Here is a 23,698-nt window from a genome sequence, read left to right as displayed (position 1 = left end):
AGATTTACGGCCAACCTGGTCTATCCCTTGTGCATGTGTCCTGACCTCAACAGCAGCATTGCTGCTGCAAGGGCCGCCATAGACCCGGTGTGAGCAGAAGCCACGAGCCAGCGAGGGCCGCTCCCAGTCGGCTCCAGCTGCCATCCTAACGGTCGTTTGTAACGGCCGGTAACGGTCGCCGCGCGCCCCAGCGGCAGCCAATCAGGGGGCGGCGGGGGCCGCCGCCCGGGCAGAGCAGGTAAAGGGCGGCGGGGGCGGCCGCGGCCCCCCGGGCAGGAGCTGCCGCTGGGCCGGCAGCGCCGGCGGCTCCGCGCGAACCGGCACCGGCCGCAGCGGAACCGCCGCGTGGCGGTGCCGAGGAACGGCGGCGTGGGCAGCGCCTCCAGCCGCCCCTGTGCGGCGTGGGGCCAGGGTGAGTGCGGGGAGAGCTTTGCGTTTGCTTTTATCCTTCTTGGAAAAGCCGAGACTAAAAGTTTACTTTGYGCTGCTCAGAACCGAATGCCCCTACCTGCTGTGCCAACCTTTACAGCTTCAGGTAGTGTGTGCTGACTTGGCACTCCCACAAGGAAAAGTGTGTTATGGGAATCACTTAATTTGGGAAAAGGGGGATGCATTTAACGTTAGGAAGTAAAATTGATGAAGTAGGCAAATACTTGTGTGTGTGAACCTGCCCCAGGGCTTGCCAAAGTTACTGGTAAAAATGATAGTTGTGGAGCTTTCCATTTATTTATTTTAATTTCACTCTATGGCAGCTATTTTTGGGCCACAACTGAAGTGTGAGAGTGCTGAAATTTGGCTTTTGCCGTTTTGGGGCCTGTGGGGACATCAGTTGTTTCTAATCCAGCAAATGTGGCTTGTGCAACAACAAGGATTCTGTCGTCTGCGAGATGAAGGAGCCCTGCGAGTAGGAGATAAACTAATAAGAGAAACGCCCAGCTTCAATGGATCACTGAGAGATAACCCCAAAAAGCATCTCTAGCCYGATGTCCCTAGCCATAAGTACAGAACCAGGGTCATGTGTTGGAGGAGATGCTTTAGTTGGAAGAGAAGCGGATATGCTGGGATATACTGGAGTATATTGGGAGAGGTGCTGGGATCTGCTGGCCATAGAGGAGCATGGCAGAGGAGTCTTGTGCAGAGAGCAAATCCTTTGGGCCGCGGCCACCTCTGAGTTCACCACTGACTTGCTCTAAATGATTGCAGGCTTTTCCAAGTGTCTCTGCCCAGCCATTGGGGGAAAAACACTCTATGCACCGAGTTCTGGGAGACCTCTGTCTGTAGAGTGTTTTTTAGGCTGTGTTTTAATGATTGCTCTTTCTTAAGCTTGGCATGGCAAATGGAAATAGACTGCTGATACTGCGATAACAAATATGATTGTGTATTTCCAGCTTGCAGATTAGAGGAGGATAAAAGCACTGTCTAGTCAGAAAAGACCTGAAGCCTCTATTTCAGCATGTAGACTTCTGACTATCTGTCAGGCACTTTATTCCTTTGCTTGACTCTCTCTCATTCTCTCATTTTTTTTCTGTTCAATAACTGGTACTGGTTGCAGTCAGTACACTGGACTAGCAGGACTGCTCATCTTTCAGTGTTTGGTGTTCCCTAAAAGTGATATAACCTCTGTATAACTGAAGAAACTGGGTTGCTGGAGTAGAGGTATATTAGCAGGGCAGGCTAATTAAGCTTATAAAAATCCAACTATTTGCTACTTAGAAAATTAATTTGATTTTTTTTCCGGTGTAAAGCATCTGTAACAGGTCTAATGTAGGGTAGATATGTGGTATGTAAAATGAGGAGTATGGATAACAAGAAGGTGCAGTTAGTTGCTGATGTGAGAGGAAAAGTAAATAAGAGACAAATGAATAAATTGTGGTTTCTTCACAAGCTGTGGGTCGGACGGTAGGGGCTGCATTATTTCGTGTTTTTTCTTTTTTTTTTTTTTTTATGGTTCTTTATTTCAAGGCCTCATTTGTTAAGGCAACACAGAAAGTAGTTGACATCCCCTGTATTACTTTGAAAAAGCTTGGAGAATCAGTCTGCCRAAGGAAGAGTTGCCTTTTTCAAGACTATAAAGGGCTGTCGCTCTGAACTGTGGAAGAGCTTTAGCTGAAAGCATTAGCAGTTACTGATAGCTTCTGTTTGAAGGCACTTGACATCTTTGCATAGTCCTGCCATGTTTATTTTGGCAGCTTAATGGATTTTAATCAATGACTGAGCTACTTACTTGAAGCTGTGACTGCTTCAGAGATAACAAGATAAATATGTATATCGCTTTCTTTAAACTGTAAGTTAAAGTGTTGCATCTGRAAATGACAATGTTCATTAAAATGCGAAGATAAGCTTGGCTATTAAATAAGTGAAATATAGACTAAAACTTTCAAGGTTTCACATAAAAGATTGTTTCAAGTTATGTCTTACAAATGTGATGTAGCCACCAAACTGAATAATGTTTAGTTTTCAGCTTGCTAATAGTTTTGTGAAAATTAACTTTAGGGTAGTATGGGATTTATCTTGCTGTGTATCTCTGAGCTATGATTGCTTCACTCGGCAAGCTTGTGGAGACCACATCAACCTAATTGATGAAATTAAAAATCTGTAATGACGTCACCCTAGAGAGGTATTAGAACAACTTATTCCAAGTTGGAATTGGAATAGACAAATTATTATTAAATAAATCAAAATTTATCAGGGAAATACCTAGTTGTGAAGCAAGTGTTGAACAAAAGTTAAGCTTGTGATTAAGGAAAGAACAACTGACCTGAAACAAATTTCACATCACCCTTAGAAGTGACTTCAGCTGCAGTTGAGATGCATATATCCGTGCTTGTGCGCTCTAAACAGTTTGCTCTGGATTCTGGATTGCATGTATCTTAATTAGCTGCAGCAGTATGAACTCAGCTTACAAAAGTGAGGTAACATCCAGTTTTTGTCTGCGTTGTTCCTCATTTGATATGAGCTTGACTGCTTTCTGCGCTCCTAYTGGTGTTTCTTGTTCCTTTCTAAATTCATTTTGCGTAGTCCTTGGCTGTCACAAGGGGAGATTAATGGCTGGTGCCCATCCTCCTGTCATAATATGAAGGATAGTCATGAGTGTGGACTGATTTCACCCATTGTTCTGTTCTTAAAAAAAAATATACATATATATATTTGTCAATAAAACAGATACAAGGAAAATCATTTGGTACTGGCATTATGAGCTGATTCATCTTCACCAAGAAACTGACTGGAAAGAATATGAAGCAAAACAATCGGTTCCTGTGATGTAACTTTAGTAGTGTAACAAGTATGTAACTTTAGTAGTGGAGGTAGTGGAACAGATTGGGCCAGACAATATTGAAACTACATGCACAAGCAAATTAAAGAATGTATTCAGTTGTAAGAACATAAAATTATAGCCCTTGCAGAAGGACTCTGAATTAATATAATCAGTAATAAACAACTATTTTTCCAGAGCCTTTTACTGGTCTGCCAGGTCCTGCAGTGATTACTATTCCTAATTTAAAAGTCAAACAAACAGTATTTATCCAGTTATGGAAGCAAAGTGACTAACCTCACAGCTCTACAAAAGGACAGAGGACAGAACTGCTTCAAAATAACAGAGCAATCTAGGGATATTGCTTCTAGATTGGAGAGCAAATATGTACAAACAGTAGATGGGACCAAACCATGGAGAGTGTGGGGCATCCCTCTACTTCCAGAAGGAGTTGGGGAATAGGGTAGGTATTCTCCCTAAAGCCAGGGAGTGACATTTCCCACGTATCCCAATAATTGTACCAAAAGTCTCACCCAAAAGCTTTTCTACTATCAAAAATTTTACACAACTGAAACAGTCATGGAGAAAAGTTTGGTTTCAACCAGCTTTTATCACTGTTTAATATAATTTTAATAAAAACTATTGTGTTTTTTTTACTCTTTCCAATAGTTCGGTTTTCTTTGCAAAGTCATCTCTATTTCTTTTGTCAAACACWTTTTGCCTGAGTTATTTCACTAGCTGTCAAATAATGGATAATAATGGTAAAATAGTATTTCCATTCACAGGATTGCCAAGATGTACATATTTTGAATCATAAGAGACGGAACAGTGCTACAACCAGCTTAATTGCCAAGCTTGCTTGAAGCAGCAGGTCAGTGTTGATTGCGCCCCATTCTGGTACATTTCATCTATAATGATGCTGGTGACTACTGCCAGGCTAGAACAGAGCAATAGTTTACTATTTTATTGTGAAGTTTACTGTYTTATTGTAAAACTTTTCAGTTATACATCTTGTGGCTTAAAAAGAAGTTGCCATTTAAATACAATTTATCTTGAGGCAAAAGTGAACTGATGAACCTTGGGAGAGCATTTTTAGTCCTACTTTTGGTTGCTGTTCTTTACAACTTGAAACTGGACATTCTTGTAATTCTGTGTTAATAATTTATTCATATACAAATTTGACAACCTTTCCATCCTTGTGCCCTCCTTCTCCTTTCCTTCCACCCCTGGAAAAAAAAATGCTGAAACAACCTTCATGATGACAAGTGGTCAAAACCTGGTTTGTATGTAGCCTGTGTGATGTGTGTCCCCTAGTGAGGGGGCATTGATTTATTATGAATTACAGTGATGCCACCTACTGTTTAAAAACTGCCACGTTGTTGCTTCTCTGAGATGCGTTTGTGTTCATGGAAAACTCAGAGTGGGAGGGTAGTCTCCAAGCAGAGGATCCATGATCCTGTCCAGCAGAAGGTGATAGAAATTGCCATGCCTTATTTTGTTCCCTTTATGGAACTTTAACTTGCTTATAGCTATGTGTATTATATTGTGTAATAGCTATTAGCTTTATAGCATGGGTCCTTTGTTACAGCAAGAACAGGTCAGWGTTTAGCATGTTTTCTGTCTTGTAGATCATCATACTGCTTTTTCAGGTCCAATGTTAGCCAGGGGAGATGGATGGCATAGTATGACAAGCAAGCACAGATGACCAAGCTGATGAGCCAGCCCTGGCAGACACAGTCAGACTTATCAGTCCAATTTGAGGGACATGACAGGTGATTTCAAAAATTGATTGATGCCCAGTTCACCTAGCAATGTTCCAAAACTCTAGTGCTGTGTTGGATCCCATTTTATGGTAGCCATGCATGCATTGCCTAACTGCCTTTCCTGAGCTGAGGTTTGAAAATATGATTTTCCAGGGGCTATTCCAATGAGCTGTTGGTAGGTTTGCTTTCATGGGACCTGGACACATGATAGGAATCCCCTTGACTGGTTCCATAGTATTCAAGTTCTTCAAGGTCACAGGCTCCTTTTTGTGCCAAAGGTTAATCATGAAAGTGTAGAATAGTTTTGGCAGAAATCSATATTTTTCATTAAGGAAAGCTAACAATATTGATGGCAAATAGTGCTAAGTAGTCTAGCAGRATCTGACAGTGTGATTCTTAACCATGTGAATATAAGATGAATAATTATCTCATACAACTATGAGAGATATAATATCTCATATAATTGGGGTTCCTGTCCAGACTTCCAAAAGCCAGGGACAACTGAAATTAATTTTGGTGTACCAGGGGTTAAGAACTTATATACGAGTTTTGATTTCAGGGAGGTTTTAGATGTACATATCTGAAGAAATTTTAATTTCAGCCATGAAGTTTGAGTCAAATGTTACTGGCATATGTTATAACCGGGAAAATAACCATTAGAAAGATAATGATGATGGTTTCGTAAACATCTTGGATATTGCTAATCAAGAATTGAACAATTCAGGTGTTAGTCTTTCAGCTTGTCTGGGCTTCACCAGGTTTTTATTTGAATTCCTTTTTAACTGAAACTAGAATTTCAATTGTAAGTGATTTCGGATAGCTTCACAGTTCGCCAATAATAAATGGAAAAATATGCAAGCAAATCATCATTAAAATGTTGAAAGAACAAATTCTCCTACGGAGTTTTGGAACAACAGACAGATAATTTATATGTTATCTAGGATGCGGGTCTGTTCTGCAGAGAAATAGCATCAGAAACAGTGAATAAGCTTTGGGAGTGCAAAGATGAATGCAAAGAACAGAGCAGTACATACTTRCCACCTAAGATCAACCCTGATTACCCTTCAGGAGAACAGGTGAAAGAGCTGTATGGATTTTTTTTTTATTTCCTTCATGTTCAACAATGTTTTTTTCACTCCCTTCAAGTTTGTGTTTAGTGCTGAAGTTTTAACTGAGTGAGTAGAAGAAGTTGAAGAGCAATGGAAAACTACTTCTCAATTTGATATTTAGTTAAGCAGTGCTTGCTAGMAAAGAGAATTTGGGCTTCCCAAACTGCTTAAAAGACTATTTAGATTTTTTCCCCTTTTTAATGCTATAGAAGGAGAAAGTGTCGTGATCACTCTGAAGTGATCGCAAAATGGAGTGTTTTGCTCTGGCTAATGAAATACTTCTTCTGTTACAGTGAGAAATAAAAGCACCAGAAATTGATTTCTAGTATTTCCTGTGTAATTTAAGTGATAGACTAGGATGCAGAACATTTCAGTCTATAACTCTTCACCTACTCTAAGATGTTTTACTGAGAAGGGGCAAGAGACTAAGTGCATTGAACTCATCATTTAAATGAATGTTTATGAATATACTCTTCTATGCGTTTATTAAAAGGCTGCACTAACTAGTGTTTTTAAAAAAATGTTTTTTATACTTTGCCTTTTCTCTTAATATTCCTTCCTAACAATGAGATAATGTGGTTAATATGAATCTATCCTTAATTGTCTCTATAGAGCTTTTATCGATTAAATATAATATCTAAATTTGTGGCCTTCCTTATTTGGTGATAACTTGCATATGAACCAGATAGGAATCGCAGTATCTTATGCAGAGTATCTTGTGGAAGAATGTCTCATCTTTGTCTCATCATTTGTTTGCAATACTCTTTTTTTGACTTTCTTATGAAACAAGGGCCAATAAATGTGGATCAGCWGAAACCTGAAGTGCACAAAAATGTATTTGTTTATGATTTATGACTCCTTATGGTCTGCTTCTGCACTCCTCACTTGAACATAAAAAGTGGAAACAGATTCTTCTGAATAACAGCTGCAGAGCTGAACCTTATGTTTGTCTTGCATTTAAACAGAACTGCGCTAAATCTCATTTGTATATATGAAACATGAAATGAGCCTGTACAAACTGTTACAGTTCACAGGCTGGRTTTGCTGGTGCGTGCTGGATGCTCAACAGCATTTTAATAATGCCATTAAAACCATATTTAAAGCTCTTCTGTGTCATGGGAATGGCATGCAAGTGGGTAGAGCACATTAGTCACTTTATTTCTTTTGTGGAGCTGTTTGAGTGAAAGACATGTTAGTCCAGCAGACATCTTAGCAAAAAGACCATACCTGGTATGATTACTCAAAGCTTGATTTCTGAGTGTTTGGCCTGCACACATTATTTACGTGAAAAGTACAGTCCAGTCCTGTAATTACAGCAACAAATGTATTCGATATGACTGGGAGAGAAAGCAGAACAACTTTTAAGAATTCTAATCTCTGAACCTTAGGAGTGGTTAGGCTGCAGAAAACACTGTTTTCATGAGCTTGTCCTTCCCAAAATTGTTCTTTTTCATGTTTGTCAGTTCAGCTAATGAAAAATACTCTCTCCAAATAAATGTTGCTTCATATTAAACTGATGACGTTGTAGAACAGTTTTCAGATCTTTTTCTGAAAACATCAAAGTTTTCCATTGCTGAATTTTTGGTATTCCCATTACATCACTGGAATTTTTCTCTTTTTGCAAACTGCACAGCCACTGAGCAAGTCTTGCAGAAGTAAATGCTCTACAATATTAAAAGTAAAGTTGAGTTGAACAGGAATCTGACAGTGAAAGAGCCCTGGAGTACCACATCTCTGCAAGGTAGCCTGGAAAGTAGGARTGCAGATTTAAGAAGATTGTATACCAGTGACTTAAAGAGCCACCTTTCACAAGCCACTGCTATTGAGCACTGTTTCTGAGCAGGTGAWCTATTTAAGAAAAAAAAAAATGCACAGTTAAAGGCTAAAGGGTATTTTCTTGYCAGAGGCTTATCAGAAAAATAACCTTATCTTTCCCAAGAGAAGAAAGTCCTGTACTATCAGTTCAGGAAAACAGTGGTGACTGCTGATCTCCTTGTAATTACCCATTTATTCCTAAAGAAGTCCTACCTTTTTTGTTCTGTTGTGGGTACACTGAAGGCTGCCCAAGAGGAACTGAGAAGCAGAAGGACCACAGGATCCTTAAGAAGGAAAGTCTTCTACTACCACCAAACATATCCTAAATTAAGAAAGAAAAAATGAGAGAGAAGACTATGACTATGCAATATTCTAAGTGCAATACAGATAACAGTTGCCCATGGAAAATATTAGAAATTCCTTATGCAGTAAGAGGGCAGTGTTTTGTCCACTGATGAGCACATCCGAGCACTGCAATTTCATCTGTTATTGTGTGCCCAATTTGTCATCTTTGCATTAAATGTTCATTAGAAAAGCCTAAGTGGGAATCAAGTTCTTTCCTAAGAAAGAACTTTCACTTAATGTGAAAATGCATCTGCTCCATTTGCTATCTTGGCAGTCAGTTAGCACATACCTAGGAAACTATCACAGTCGTGGCAATGAGGTTGGCAATGTTTGTTATTAGGTTTGCTGAAGTTTTTCCTATTTAATTATTAAAAAAGCCGTGAGGAGCAGAAGTGTGCTAACTGGGAATCAATCTTCTGTTTCCACACTATGTATTACTGGGATTATTCTGACCAAAGGAAAGTAGAGAAACAGGTAAAGGACTAAGGTGTCTCCACGGGAACCAATTCTTTCCCCTCTGAGCAGCTTTCACTTCTTTCCTGTTGCAACTAAATTATTATCAACAATTATTCCTTGCTTTACGTCGCTTATTGTGTGATAAAGTGGAAGTAAGCCTGGGATTTGAGGTGTTCAGTCCTCTTAACCTGCTCCAAGATAACTGGTAGACATAGCTGTGCTGAAGAGGACAAAAGCCATGTAGGTGTAGACATAACTGAAGTCTGCAAGGTCAATATTCAGTTGAAATAATGCCATTCCTCAGAGAGAGGCTTGATAGCTTTTTCTCTTTGAAAAAAAATCAGATGAAAAAATCTGATCTTCATCTATACCAGGCTAAAAATATGTCTGATGTCATTAATGTATAAATTTTATTGCAATATTACAAATATTATTTGCTTTTATTTTTGTAGAGACACACTGTTTAAGTAAAACACAAAATATGGCTTTTCTAATTCCACCTCTGAGGAGTAAACTTGTCTAGTTATTGTCATTTGAGAGCTCCAGGTTGTTAGGATTTTCCCAGTGTGCTTTTATGTTGGAAAAGTTGCATTTGTTGCCTACTCACTATGCGAACTTTGCTTGCTCTGCTGTTACAGCAATTTACACTTGCGGAATAGTGCCTGATTCTCTATGTGCACGACAAATCTCACAGCTCTGGCCCAGCTTGGATATCTTTAAAAAAAAAAAAAAAAAAAAAAAAAAAAAAACAGCATGTACAGTTGTCCATAAATCTCATTACTGTTAATTAGTTCTATTATGGTACTGTCTAAAGTTCCCAGCTGTGAATGTGGCACTCCTTATTTTAGGCATTGGGTAAGCACGTCAGCAGCAGCCCATAAATAAACACACTTTGTGTCTAGAAAGAAAAGCAGACAAAGGGAGAGAGAGGAAACAAAGGCCTAAACAATACAAGTAATTTACTCAAAGTGTCATAAATGGTTGTGGCAGATGCATATGGTATCAGAATCTACATCTCCTGACTTAATTTGGTGCCTCATCTATTAGCATTTCTTCATGTAACTTATGCAGAGCACGTTAATGCCTAATCTTTCATGGTGGAGGTCTCTGCATACGTGGTTCTTTCATTGCTCAATCTCTTCTGTGCTTCGTACACTGGAAAATATTGGGCTGGGTATCTCCACTTCAGCTGCAATCCCTAGAGTACAACTTTTTCTTCTCTAGGAATATCACTTATATCAGCATATCTCTCTGTCAACAAATGATCAAGGATATTTTTAAAAGTCCTACCAACCATGCAGTCTTCTGCACTGTTAACCTTAATTTAGAAACTCATGTACCAGAGTTAGTAAATGAGACTTGTCCCCCTAAAATTGACCCCTGAGATGCTTCCACAGCATTGGATTCTTGTTATGCATATGGCCAATACAAAGCTGTGAAACTATATTAAAAAAAAAAATTGCATGAGTGTTTTAAGACTTCGTGCATTGATGTTCATAAAGTATTAGGGCCTTAAAGAGCAGATGTTTATGATAAATTTCAAGAAAATATACATTTATTTTCCCAATTAACTGGTAAAATGCATTTTTTTCTTTTTTTGCGCCAACTGGCGGGTCAATACTGAGCAGTTTTAGTCAATTAACTGGTCATGATAACTGATTTCTGAACTATGATCAACTATGTTAGTATCCCTTGTGCTGATTAACTGACAAGCAATTAACAATCTCTTATTTTTCTGTGATTTCTTTTAAAAATATTGTTACATTTAACCTGATTGATGTTCCTTTTCACTTGGTCTCCTGTGGTTTAATCCCTTTGGTTACAACTAAAACACTTATTTCTTGGGTAAATGCTATTATAATATGGATGACGTGTAATTTAATCGGCAGGGACCTGGCYGGCTTTATTACCCAGTCTGACAATGATGAGGCCCCCTCACATTCCTGAGCCTCTGTTTTCCTCCTTGTGGTTTGTTTGTCTTGTGTAATTGCAGCATCTCTGGAGCAGACTTGGCCTTATACAATAGGTGTTGTTGAGCCAAGGCAGGGCTTTACTTCAGCTAAAACCTATAATAAGACCCTAGGGTAGAATCATTATTAGATTTTAAGTTCAAACCGGAAATCAAGGTTCCTCACATATGACTTTTTAATATGGAATCACTGCAAGTTTAGCAGCAAAAGCATCAGAGTGTTCAAAGGACCTAAGCTAAATTCTTTGATATTAGCAACACAGACTTGACACTCCAGAGAAGCAGTTGTGGTCATGTCCCCACATGTCCGTGGGAAAGGTGTCTTGCCAAGTCAGAATGTCAAAACTTGTCCTTGGTGGCTATAGTAGTCAAGGCTCTCTCCAACTGTTAGCCTTTTTAAAGGTTGTTTCATTGTTTATGGGATAATAATGAAGGAAATTTCATCTGATATAAAAATAATTGAATTTTTAGATAGAAGGCTGCTGTCAAGTATTCAGCACCAAAAGCATTACTCCTTTAGTCCCAGCTATACTAGGCCAGGCATTTGTTGTGTATTTCAGATGTCAGGTTTCCAAATGCCCTTTCTATAAACAAAAAAAAAAAAAAAAGTAAATAAAGTATCTTAGAAGCATATCAATATCAATGAACCAGATACAGGGTTATATTCAAGTTAAATTTTCAGTTGTAGAGCACAAAATCTTCTGGGTGAGAAAGTAGATGTTGATGTCATTAAAGCCTATAAACAACCCCAAAGAAGTCGGAAGAATGTAATACAATGAACTCAAAAGGTTGTCATTTTCTAGTCTTTAGGCTATTGTGACAATTTATCACCAATGAAGCCCTGTCAGCTGGATCTTGCTATGTGGAATGAAGTGGCACACTTGCATTTTGAAATGTCTTTAGTGTAGCCTTASTTTGAGCACATAGCTGTTTTGATTAAATGTGTATTGACTTAGTGTTTTAAGCAAAAAGGTTAAAAAGAGGCTTAAAACTGTTTGCAGTTTGACTCTAGATCGAGGAAGTGGACAGGGTTGTCAGACACAAATGTTAATGGGTGCTCATGATCAAGCTGTGTGAAATCTGTGTTATGTTGTTTGCACCTGATTTGTATGTATGTATTTTAGCCTCCATATGTTTGACAGTCACAGGGGCAACACTTTTGCTGTCCTTGTCTATCCTCATCCTGAAATCATTGTCATCCTTGTCATCCTGAAATGTGGTAAACAACTTGTCTGCTATCTTCCTTGGGTTGGTGGGTCTGTTAACTTCTCCCCGGGGATAGAAGCCTAATGAATTACTTGTTTGGAGGCCATCTAACCCAACCTCCCTCTTGGAGTGGGATTGTTACCAACAGCGAGTCACTGTTTTGTCTCACCTCCAGAGCAGAGATGCTACAGCCTGTCTGGACATCCAGGTCCAGCAATGCATTGGTTTTCCAGGGGAAGTGTTTTGTTCCTGGTGTGCAGCCTGAAGCTTCCAAGCCACAGTTTGGCCCTTGTCCTATTGTCTTGCATTAGGTAGCACAGTTTGGCTCCATCATCTTTGGAACCCCGTTTTGAACAGTTGCAGGTTGCTAGCAGGTTCCCCACAGCCTTCACTTTTCTGGCTGATCAAGCCCTGCCTCTCTCTGTACGTCCTAGGGGCTTTGCTCCCTACCTTTCTTGCTCTCTGCTAGACCCTCCCCAGTTTCTCCAGTTCTGCCTTGACTTAGGGTCACCACAAATGTGCGCAGTGGTCCAAACGGGCCTCACCACTGCTGTGTATATAAACAGATGTGTAAGAAGTGTATCCCAAGCTATTTTTATGTGATAGAAGAGCAAAAAAGCCCCTTCCCTTTAGAAAGAAGGTGATGGATTGTGAACTTGCTTTGTAGTTCTAATTTAAAGAAATTCTACAAATTCAGTTAAGGCTGAATTGTCCCTTTCTCAAGAAGGTTTACCTGAATTCTGGAAAATTCCAATGTTCCAGAGAGCCTGGATAGTTAAATATACTCCCCAGTATATTTGTCAAACTTTTAGTAACACTAAGCTACTTGAAGGTAAGGACTATAAATTCAAGAAGGGGAGAAACAGATCCTTACTGCTGCAAATAAACCAAACTTCATGGAGTTCAGTGGCTGTCCTGTGATTTACAGTGAAAATAACACTTGCAGGCTTTGCTCTCAGATTTTGAGAATTCTCAGAAAAACAAAACAAAATATTTTTTAATCAATATTTAAGGAACTCCTGTAGCATATGTGTTGCTAAAATGCATAAATTAATGCTAGTAAAAAGTCAGAATGAAGCAGTCCCACCAATTATAAGAGCTCACACTGAGAAAGGTTTAAGTATCCCCATGCATAAAGTGTGTATTAGCATTCAGATTTTCTTGTCCTGTGGTATAAAGTTTGCATGCTGAAGAACTATAGTGATGAGATAGAAGTATTTGACCTTACTAGGTGTGTTGGCTTTCCCTCTGGGCGTCTCACTCTGTCTTTATTATACAGCCCATTTATTACTTAGGCTTGAATTCTATTTATTAGAGGGACACCAAGGTTAGGTTCGTTCTGCCATTTGTAAGATGGTGTTATTACACGAAATAAGTTGACCAGGGAGATTGGGAAGAAAACTCTCCCTTCCCCTCCCTGCTCCCGTCACACACACTGCCATTAAATACAGAACCTTTCAGAGCAGATCATTGCTTGTTTGATGCAGGGGATGGAAATTCTCATTTCAATCAGGTAGTGAACCTTCACAGGAAGGTATGATCAGGAGGAATGGGAGAGACCTTGAGATATCAAAACAAGCCTTTAAATAATAAACACACTTCAAGCCCAGGCCTTATCCTGCATATAAAGAATGTGAACAATAAGCCATTTCATGTAAGAGATGCTTATAGGGCTATTTTACATGCAACATAGAACTGGCCCCTTTTGTACTCTTATATAAGGTGTATTTTCATCACGAATCCAAATAGTTTCTCTTCTCATGAATCCAAAACAGGATTTGTAGTTTTAGTCCCATATTTTGGCACGGAAAATTGACACCTTTTTGACACTGCTGGCATAATAATGGTAGAAAGTATCTAGACACTATGAATCTTCCTCAGTTCCCTTCCTAGGTTTTGTCTGTCCTTTCTGTTTCCAGGCCAGCCATTTCAAAGTGCAGAAATGCAGAGAAGCATCCCCAAATCTGTTCTCTTTGCTTTCTGGGTGAAATCCTGCTTTCAGAGGAATCCAGGAGGGACTTGCTATTGTCTTCAGAGTGGTGTTGGACTGTTGTCTAGGTGTTGTCATCTTGGACAATCCTTGAGCATGTAAGTACAGATTCTCCTATGCACCACGTAAARTAGGAAGCAGTTGTATGGCCAAGCAAAATAAGATCTTGTTTCTTAATTTTATTGCATACCCTTCAAACTATGTAGAAGGAAAAATAACTTATGTCCCGTGTATTGGCCCAGGCCCTTTTTTTTTTCTCTTCAAAACATTACTCCTGTAAGTAAAAGCACAAAAGTTATGTATGTGAGCAACACACTGCAACAGGAGTGTCAACTGGAACTGGTGAACTGGAAGTCTGAACTGAATGTGATGGTGTAACTATTACGGTAAGTCRCAGCAAAAAACAATTCCTGACTAACATTAGGTGGGTTTTAAGACACAACATAGGTATAGTTTTGGAGATTTAAATGTTGATCAGGAATGCCTGTACCCCAAGGCAATGCAGGAATGACSTGAGGAACTTGTCCTTCACACGGAAGGAAATACAAATTGGATGACAAGGTCAGCATTAATCAAGTATATAAGTACAGGTTCATGGAATATTGATCTGGAAAAGGAATAAAGGAACAGCAAGAATAGGCTTTGAAAGTTCATATGAAGAGATTTTTGGTATATTAAATGTAAAGAAGGATGATAARCAGGAGGTACTATGGCTGAGGTAGTTGGTCCATGCAGTGGATACTTTTGCAGCAACATTTGCATTGGATTGAAAGGGAAATGGGATTATCAAAGCCAGTAAGGAAGAGGTTCCATTATCGAGGTAGGTTGCTGCGCTATCCTGTTGGCTGTGGGTCAGGTTTTATTATCCATGATAAGCAATGGCTATTGGAGGAATTCCAGGTTGGTGCTTCTGTAATTTCAGCTGAGCAGTAAAAAGCTCATATATAAGCTCATATATAAAAGCTCAATAAGGCAAAGAAATCGTTTAAATCTTGAAGGCTGGCAATACAAGACTGACAGAAAACAGGATATTCACACTGCTTAACTTTTAGACTTTGAAGTCCCTGCTAGGCAATGAGGCTCTCTGAGAATCAGCAGTCATCTATAGGTTCCTTCCAGTGATAATTCTGAGACCCCTTTCTGGTAGAAATCTTTTTTTTTTTTTTTTTTCTTAAAACACAACCCTCCCAATCTCTAGTTTAGACGTTATCTATAGTTGTGGGTTTTTTCTTTTTTTTTTTTTTGCTCAGATATAAGATATTACTGCCTATGTTTCCCCTGAGTGTGATAGAAAAGAGGTGAATTGCAACATGCGTTTTGCTTTACTAAATTAGTAGGATGGCTGCAGAAACAAGTTTTATTGGGAGTGTCAGACATACCGATTTGCCAGACTGAACAGAAAGCCACACAAATAAATATATGAATGGCATACACTGAAGAGTGAAATAAGACACAGAAAATATTTCCCTCCTGGCTATTTTTGGGGAATTAACGTTGTTCCTTCAGATGATGTTCTGCGGGATGCATTCTTCTCAGTGACATGAAATAGTTTATTRGCATAAACTATTTCATTTTACTAATCTGGCTTCACACCAGAGCAATTGAGAGCAGAATTTGGACTTGTACAATGTTGAATGTTATTCATTAAAATTTAATGAATAACAACTCTTTACAGTCCCCCAACACTGCAATTAAATGGAAGATCATCAGACTACCATCTTTCTATGAGTTTTTCTCTTACTAGCAATTTAATTAGTTATACAAAGAGGAATTCTCTATTAGTGAAGCCTGAGAAAAGCAGCAACCTGGTGGTTAGAATCTTTTTGTGGTGTGCAAAAATATTTGACTCCAGTGCGAAGCACATTGTTTTAGAAACAGCTGTTGGTGTGAAAAGGAATTTTTGAGGATCTAATTTATTCAGCACAACTTTTAAATATTATATAAAGGTGGTTTTGTTTTCGATGTGGCCTTAGTAAGTGGAGTTGTTTGTTGTAATGCACCTGACTTTTTGAATTAAGCTAGATTTGTGTAGATCTAATTTCACCTTTATAAGTCAGCTAAGAACTGCAAAACAAAGAGTATTTTCATATAAGATCACATGGTGAGACACATTACCATATGTTTAGGAAGGGAACAGAACAGGGAGAGTCATTTGATCGCCTTACTGCATATAAGCTTTAAAAAGTGGATTTTCAGCACTGGAAGAGCTGAGCCCTTTGAACTTGCGAGACTGGGAAAAGCCCCTTTTATTAAGAAAAATAATCCCTTTTTGATTGTATTGCAGAATCCCAACCCTCACAGTTTCCTACTCTGTCCTCTTTCTCCTCTTTCTAAGTATTTCCTGTGGAATTAAAACACACAAAATAATGAACAGCCTTATGGGAATCTGTGTGGTAAGTTCAAGGGACCAGAATCTGGTCCCTTGAATTCCATTGCTGGGCTTAGTACACTAGTTTCTAAGGAGGCCTTCAGTGTGACTTTCTACAGCAAGGTAGCACACCACATCAGCTCTGGGAATACCAGGGGAAACAAATATTGTCCTGAAAAAATGGGCAGCTGGACTACGTATTCAGCAGGCCAGTGTCAGGGAAAAGGCTGACCTGGGAGGGTGACGGAAGGAAAATTTTATTTTCTTTTCCTTTATCTGCATTTGTTTTAAAGCATTTGTTTTTTTTCTCATTAGTATTACTTGAAACCCAGAAACTAGAATGCTCAACATTAATGCAGCAGCCAAAAAAAGAATTAGTTTAGCTCAAGGAACAAGAAATAYGACACCATTATTTTGGAGGTGTAGAAAACATATTGAAGAATAATGAATGCAGAACCAGGTATTTTCAGAACAAAGAAAGGCTCTCTGCCCTAGTATCAAGCAACAAGAGTGTTCTGTAACATGCTTTGCAAAGGCTCATATTCAGAATACATAAAMCTCTGTGATGCTGCATTTGAGATTAATTGCAGCATTTCTTTTTCTATGGAAATTTTCCATTTGGAACATCATACTGTTAAAATGTGTAACTGATATTATTAAAATGTGTCTGGTAATGTAAAATAATAATTACATAGTAAAAAGTTCAAATTAACTTTAATTTTTCTGTTTTTTTTATTTGGCTCCTAGAGATGGGGAGAAAAAAAAAATCAATTTTCTTGAGCTATCAGTGAACTAGGCTCCTTTTTGACTACCTTCAGGAGCACAGAATTGTAAAAGCTGTCCTATTAATAAGATATAAGTCCAGCAAATTGAAAGTGGTTTTTTGCATTGCTATTAAATCATTTTATTAATTAATCTAATGGCAACTTTCATCAGAAAGGCAGGATTGGGTCCTCATGCTTTGGCATGCAGTAGGCAAAGCACAGCTCTCAATTGKTTGCTTATCGTGTTAATTGTTAAAGATGGTATCTCCAATTAKTAGTGCACAAGTAGCTCTCACTTAGTAATTCATGTTAGAATTCATGTGTGCATAAGGCTCGGAGTAGTTTTGGAATGGATTCCAGTACCATCAAGGACATTTCCAAGAGTGCTTCTAGACTGTTCAGTGAACCAACTATCGTGTTGAAGCAAAATTTGCTTTCTCATTGACAAATAAGAASAGTTTTCACGGTGTTGGTATTTTATCTTGTTTGAGTGAGCTATTTTAATGAAGCACACAACGTATCTGGTAATTTTTCTACCAACTCATGTTCATCCCCATGCTCTGATGTGGCCTGTGCTTTCCTGTCCTGTTCTGCTGTGATGCCTGCTGTTTTGCTGAATCTCTGCAGCAAATGTCTACATGAGCAGATCAAAGCTAAATCTTGGCTTTCGTTGCTTCTCTGTGGTTTCTGATGCTTATTCTAATCCTACTTAAACTAAGTGGTCAGAGATTTGGGAGATTTGAAATACAAAATAGATTTTAACCTTGAAATGGATTAGGGTTGTCAGATGACACAGAACTGTCATGTAGAACTAATGTTATGAAAACAAGAGCTGAAAATGCTGCTTTAGTGCAGCTGACAATGGGGATTTATCCTAAAAGAGATGTGCATGTGCTTCATTTAAAAAAAAAAAAAAAAGTCTCCTGAGTGAATATGTAGCCTGAATGCCTTGCAAGGTTATTGATTATGTATCTTAAGTCAGAGATACAGCTTTTTCTCCAGGAGATTTGTTTTCTCATCCAGTAAACACAGCAGTTTTCAGAACATGGATACTCTGTTTACTGTTTCACAAAAGCAATTTTTTTTCTCATGTGATAAGGAGAGGATTAACTTATAATTATATATCTCTGAATTGTACTTCAAGAAGCATGCTTGTCTTGGAAGTTATTTTCAAACAATAATGAAGCTTTGTAGCTAAAACTCATTAGCCTGATCCAAGGGGGCAACGTTCAAAGGATCTCAAAGGGGAGCTGACACTGCATTTGCTCTCGTCTCTCTTGGAGGACGAAGACACYTTGGCAGTATAAGTTATGAGTCTAATTTATGGTTGAATTAAATGCCAGACAGAGCTTTGCGGCCAGATCTTGTGTGGCTGGTCAGTAGAGACCATAATAAGGGGAAGAAAAGACATGTGAATATTTCAACAAATATTTCTGGTACTGTTTTTTCGGTTATCAAAATAAATAGAATATATGTGGCGTCTAGACCATAGAAATGTCTTTAGGGCCAATAGTCATGAGATGTTGTTCTTCAGAGCACAAATAAGTGGGTTAGCTATGTCCTCACCAAATGGAAATCAGTATCCCATCCTTGATGTCCTGCTTTCCTCTGGGCTTTAGCAGTTGTTGTTTTCCTTGTTAACCTCCTTGGAAGTGAGAAGCTGGCTCAGCAGCTAATGGCACTGGGCAGCCCAGTGCTCCCCAGCCCTGGCCCAGGTTGTGCCCTGGCACCTGCGAGCCTGTTAAACTTCACAGACGCACCACAAGCGTGGTCTCCTTCCCACAGACCATACAACACGTGTTATTCAGCCCATCTCCACTGTTGGATTCCCAGGCATCCCAGAAGGTGAATGTGGGAAGTGGGTGCAGGGAGGGGGTGTCCAGCCCTGAACTAGTTCTCTCAGCACCCATCTGTCATCTGCCTGGAATGCAGATAGTTCCCAGGTTTTACTCTGCTCTTAAAAATGGTGTGAGGAAGCATGAAGCTGCACTCCATGAAGCACCCTGCTGCTTCAGCAACTGTGAAGTAACTGAAGGAAAGAACCTTTGCCTTTCCTGTGCAGGCACGTCCAGCCCCTGCACCTCTGCTCGTACTTGCCACTTTCTGTAATGGATGTGCATTTTTGTCCAAATTAGCTCTTTTCTGAGWGCTGAAATCGAAGATAGCTGTTTCTTGATGTCGAAGAATGAAACCAATCTGCAACTGACCTTTTGTTCTAGAAGCATTATTGTGGTGGAGAATAAAATCCAGTCTGTGCTTTTTTAATATGGCTTTCTTTTCAAGAACCAGATCAAATAAAATGTGACAAACCAATATTTACACAGGGAGTTTCCATGCATTTTGTGTGCAGTTTTAAGGAACAGCAGCAATATGGTCTTTTTTTTTCAGGCTAGTTACTGCTGTATATGTGGGATTGGAAAGCAGATGGATGTGCAAAAAGTATCCCAAGAAGAGACTGCTTACCTGAACCAAAACTATGAACTTCCTACCAGAGAGAATGTTCATCTCCAGTTTGATTGAGGAGAGTTGGCAGAAGCAGCACCTGGAGACCAGATGGACTCTGCATACCCACAGGTGTCCTTTCCCAAACAGGTGCACAAATGTTTACAGCTGCAGCCTCAGGATTAGAGCATCTGCCTGCCTGTCCTCTCCTAGGAAAGGGGAGGAGGGACAGGGTGGAGATGCGGATCTCACTGTCACATCACATCCTTGGTGTGGGAGCACCGGGCACTGCGGAGCTAGCTRTTGCGAGGGCTCTGCACTTCACTAGGTTTCACTAGGCTTGGTGGCTGATGGGAGAATGGAAGATAAAAAGGCAAAATATGTAAGAGAATATATGGGTAAATTATTTGGAAATTTATTTCCAGGAATTGTCTTGTTCACAGAATACATTTAGAGATGGAACTAACACTTCTTTGATTGTGGTCTTCTCTTTCTCTGTGTTCWTGTTGGAATTTGCTAACTGGTGTCAAATGATACCGCTTCGGYTTGAGGGCTCTGGGGCCATCCACCCCGAGGACACAAAGCACTGACACCAATGTGATGGTATGCTAAGTGACGTTTATTGCTTGCTTCACGCATCCTTTATAGTTTCCCCTCTTGTGGAAGCGTTGCAGGCTATGCCCAAGCCCCAATCAAAAGCGTAGCCTGGCAGTATGCCCTTATTTGGCAGCGCTAGAGACACGTCCCTATTCTTTCCGTGACATCRCGAGATCTTCTGAGCGCCCTGTCTTATACTGAGTCATGTCTTATGCCATGTCACTTACCTATGCTAAGCTCCCTACAGTTCTTTATTGATGTTTCCTTTTGGATGAATAAACAGTGTGTTGGAAATATTTTACCTGCCTGCACTTATGCCTCCTTATTTCCTGGTGCAAATCTGTATGATGAATCCCTACCAAATCATATCGAGTAAGTGACAGTGCTGAAAAGACTACTACCTTTATTGATCCTACTGCTCTTCTCCACCAGACTAGAGGAACAAAAAGGATTTAAATCATGTTTGCTAACACATTAATATCCTCTAAGCATCTGTTATCACCTTGTGGACAAAGAAAATCATGTTGGAATAGATGTAATGTCGTCATGCTCAATTAGACAGGAGACCAGACACTTCCCAATTTAATATATACTTTAACTGAGAATGAAACACAAGAGTAAGAAATACCAGTGTGGTGAAGCTATTCAGATTTATTTTAGGATGACAAAATCCCTGTGAGCTTTCCTGACAGTCAGGGATGCAGGACCAAACACCATGTCCTCTGAGAATCTGGTCAAGCTGTTGATACTTCAGGCTTTTATTTCTTCATTTTCAAGTTCAAATAATAACAGCTTTCAAGCAAGATTGGACTGCTCAAATGCTAATTGCTCTTTGTGTACTTGGAAATTAGACCATCAGTGAAGACTTTTTTTTAAGCGTCACAGAAGTCAGTGGAGATTCCTGTTGGCCATCTGGAAACAAACAAAAGCCCATATTATGAAGCAGACCTCCCTAAAAATGGGTGATTTGAACTAAACTTGTGAATAACATGCCCTTTTCCTGCGTCAGGATGCATCTGCGAGCAGTTCTGAGAGAGAAGAGGATATACTTGGCAGATATTTTCTCCATAACATGTCCTTCAATTAACTCTATCTCTGTTTATAAAGATTAATTAGCAAGTTGCTTTGAGTGTGGAAAGCTTGGTAGAAGTACTAGACATTGCTAATAGTTGCAGGTAAAATTTTATTTTGCTGCAACACATTATTTTTCTTCTTCTCYAAGAAATAGCTAGAGTGATATACACACATTCTGTAATTCAAGTTACCTTATGCTTGATACAGGATCTACCTCCTTGCTTTAGTTTGAGGGCAAGGCTTGCAGGGACTTTAATATTATAGGATTGAGCCTTAGATGGAAATAGCCCTATAAAGGGAAATACCAGATGTTAGGTTTCATGCTTTTTGAATTACCAGCATAGCTTTTGATGCCTTTTAATACATTTTTAAATAACAATATTTGAAATGTATACATGGCTAAAATCTCAATGTCAGCATTTTTTTTGGTCAACTGGTACTTCTTAGATTTTTTTTTTTGTTGTTGTTGTTTTTTAAATGAAACTGACTAATATGGCAGGTACTTAGTCTGGAAAGAGTTTGATTAAGAAAAGTGCAGTATGAAACAGTTTTAAAGGAAAACCTGTATCATACTGTGTGGATTACTGATCTATAAAAGTAGTAAGATACAATACCTTAGGACAAAGCAGTTAAAACAAAGTACTGGAATTCCAGTGAATACTTTTTAAAACTAAATTCTCCTTGGGGAAAAATAGGGAGGGAAGGAGTTGCGCCACAGGAGGAAGACAGATCTAAATTATCAAAATATACTATAAATAAACCCAGCAACATATGACTTCTGAGTAAGAGGTTTTTTTAACTGAGCTTAAACAAGGTTTGTTTAACTGAGCTTATTTCATGGAGAGAAAAAAATCATTTGAATTCATGTTGGTCTCCTGTTTTTTACAATTGGATTATAATCTGAAAGCTGAGAGTGAAGTCGAAACAAAAAGTTTCAAACAAAATCGTAGGAACCTTTCAATGTAATTCAGTTAAAATTTTGCTTCAGTAAGCTAACTACAGCCATCTTTGTTGCATCATATTATCAGGAACATATGTAAGAACAACACTTAACAGTATTCTAGTGTATAAAATAGTACTGATGATCTAAACATAGCGGACAGTCATAATTTAACATGTGCAGTTTGCTTATATTARAAGTAGCATAGACACGTTGCTCGTATTTTGCAAGGAGGTAAGGTTAAAAAGAAAGGTAAGATATGTGTTTATGCCGGGGATGATGGCAGTGTTGTGGTCCTGTGGTTGCTCTTGATGCTGGATTGAGGCTAAGTACCTAAGTGGCTTTCTGGTTTTACGGTCCATCTAAAGTCGTCTTAGTTTCCTCTTAAAAAGTTGCTTCCATTAAATATCCTAACACCAACATTGTATCACAATACTTGATCCACGAGTTACAAACTCACAGTATTTCCTTGTAGAAAGCAAATTGCAAAGGGAGTTCTGTAGAAGAAAAACTGATTTAAAGACCACCATTTCCTTTTTGGGTATTGTGCATGTGTGTTTGTGTAATAAGAATAAAGACCATTTCCTTTCTTTTTCCATATACCCTACTATAACCCTTTTTCCATATGCCCTACACTATCTCCTCATTTTTGAACCTTACTCAACATTTTTTTTTTAATTTTTTTCCCTACATATACTTGTCTTGGTTTTCCACCTCACTATTTTAATGGATGCATATTTGGTATTAATAGCTCACAAATGATTAATGGATTATATTTTAAGAGATAAATAACAGAGAGGCAATTAGAAAAGTCATGATAGATTGTCTTTTCCACAAATCAAACAACACTTGCTTTATGCACTGTGCATTGCTAATGAAAAGGAGTATTGTACTGGGAGAAAAATGGGTATCAATTCACCTATATCAGAAGAAGGTGCCTGAAATAAATGCCTATGCAAAGACTTTTTCAGTACATTTTAAGACACAGGCATGATTGCATTGCTTAGAAGAACCAAACGATATTCACAGATAAGGGCAAATAAAAGAAATTTGATTGTCATARGGGCAGATGTTGACTTGGAGCTGTGAAGCATGTAGGTCCTTTTTGCATGTTAGGCACGTTGTTCCAGGAGCAGTAAGAGACTGCTGAAGGAGTCAGTATCCCAGGTCTAAGTCATCCTGGCTGTCTTACAGCAAACCCGGATACATCTGGTAGAATCACAGCCTCTCTCTGCGGTGTACAAGTAAGTTGGAGTAGGACATATGAAGCCTGTATCCTATAGCAGCTCTCTAAGTGGAAGTTAAAAGTACACTTTAAAGATATTAAGCCCTGTGTTTTTCCAACTTGCTGTCCATGGCCACAAGGATAGCTATGGGAAGAAATACTCAAGTTCTTTCCAGCCTCCTGCCTTGGCATCCTTCAAGAGCAAACCAAGACACATGAACATTCTCATGAGAATAGATAAATATTGTACTATCTTATTTTCTTGACACAATCTTTGTTATATGAATGAGGCAGTAACTCTTAACATCTTGTGCTTTCTGTGAATTATAGGAGTCTGCTGTTAAGTTTTTGGCCTTTTACATAGCAGGCTATTTTCAATAGA

The 23,698-nt window shown here is 38.9% G+C and overlaps 1 long non-coding RNA gene across 1 annotated transcript; it reads left to right on the top strand.

Moving 5' to 3' along the window:
- Positions 1-350: 350 nt before the first annotated feature.
- Positions 351-19,868, top strand: LOC112948095. Its single transcript, XR_003249545.1, has 4 exons — positions 351-412; positions 4,039-4,124; positions 13,836-14,004; positions 19,427-19,868. It is a non-coding gene; the product is annotated as an uncharacterized LOC112948095 (long non-coding RNA).
- The last annotated feature ends 3,830 nt before the right edge of the window (positions 19,869-23,698 follow it).

Source organism: Nothoprocta perdicaria, unplaced genomic scaffold (genome assembly GCF_003342845.1).
Source record: "Nothoprocta perdicaria isolate Ctin4 unplaced genomic scaffold, notPer1 scaffold_0, whole genome shotgun sequence".
Taxonomy (NCBI): domain Eukaryota; kingdom Metazoa; phylum Chordata; class Aves; order Tinamiformes; family Tinamidae; genus Nothoprocta; species Nothoprocta perdicaria.
Note: the sequence above shows the minus strand (reverse complement) of the source record. Positions and strands in the feature narration are given on the sequence as shown.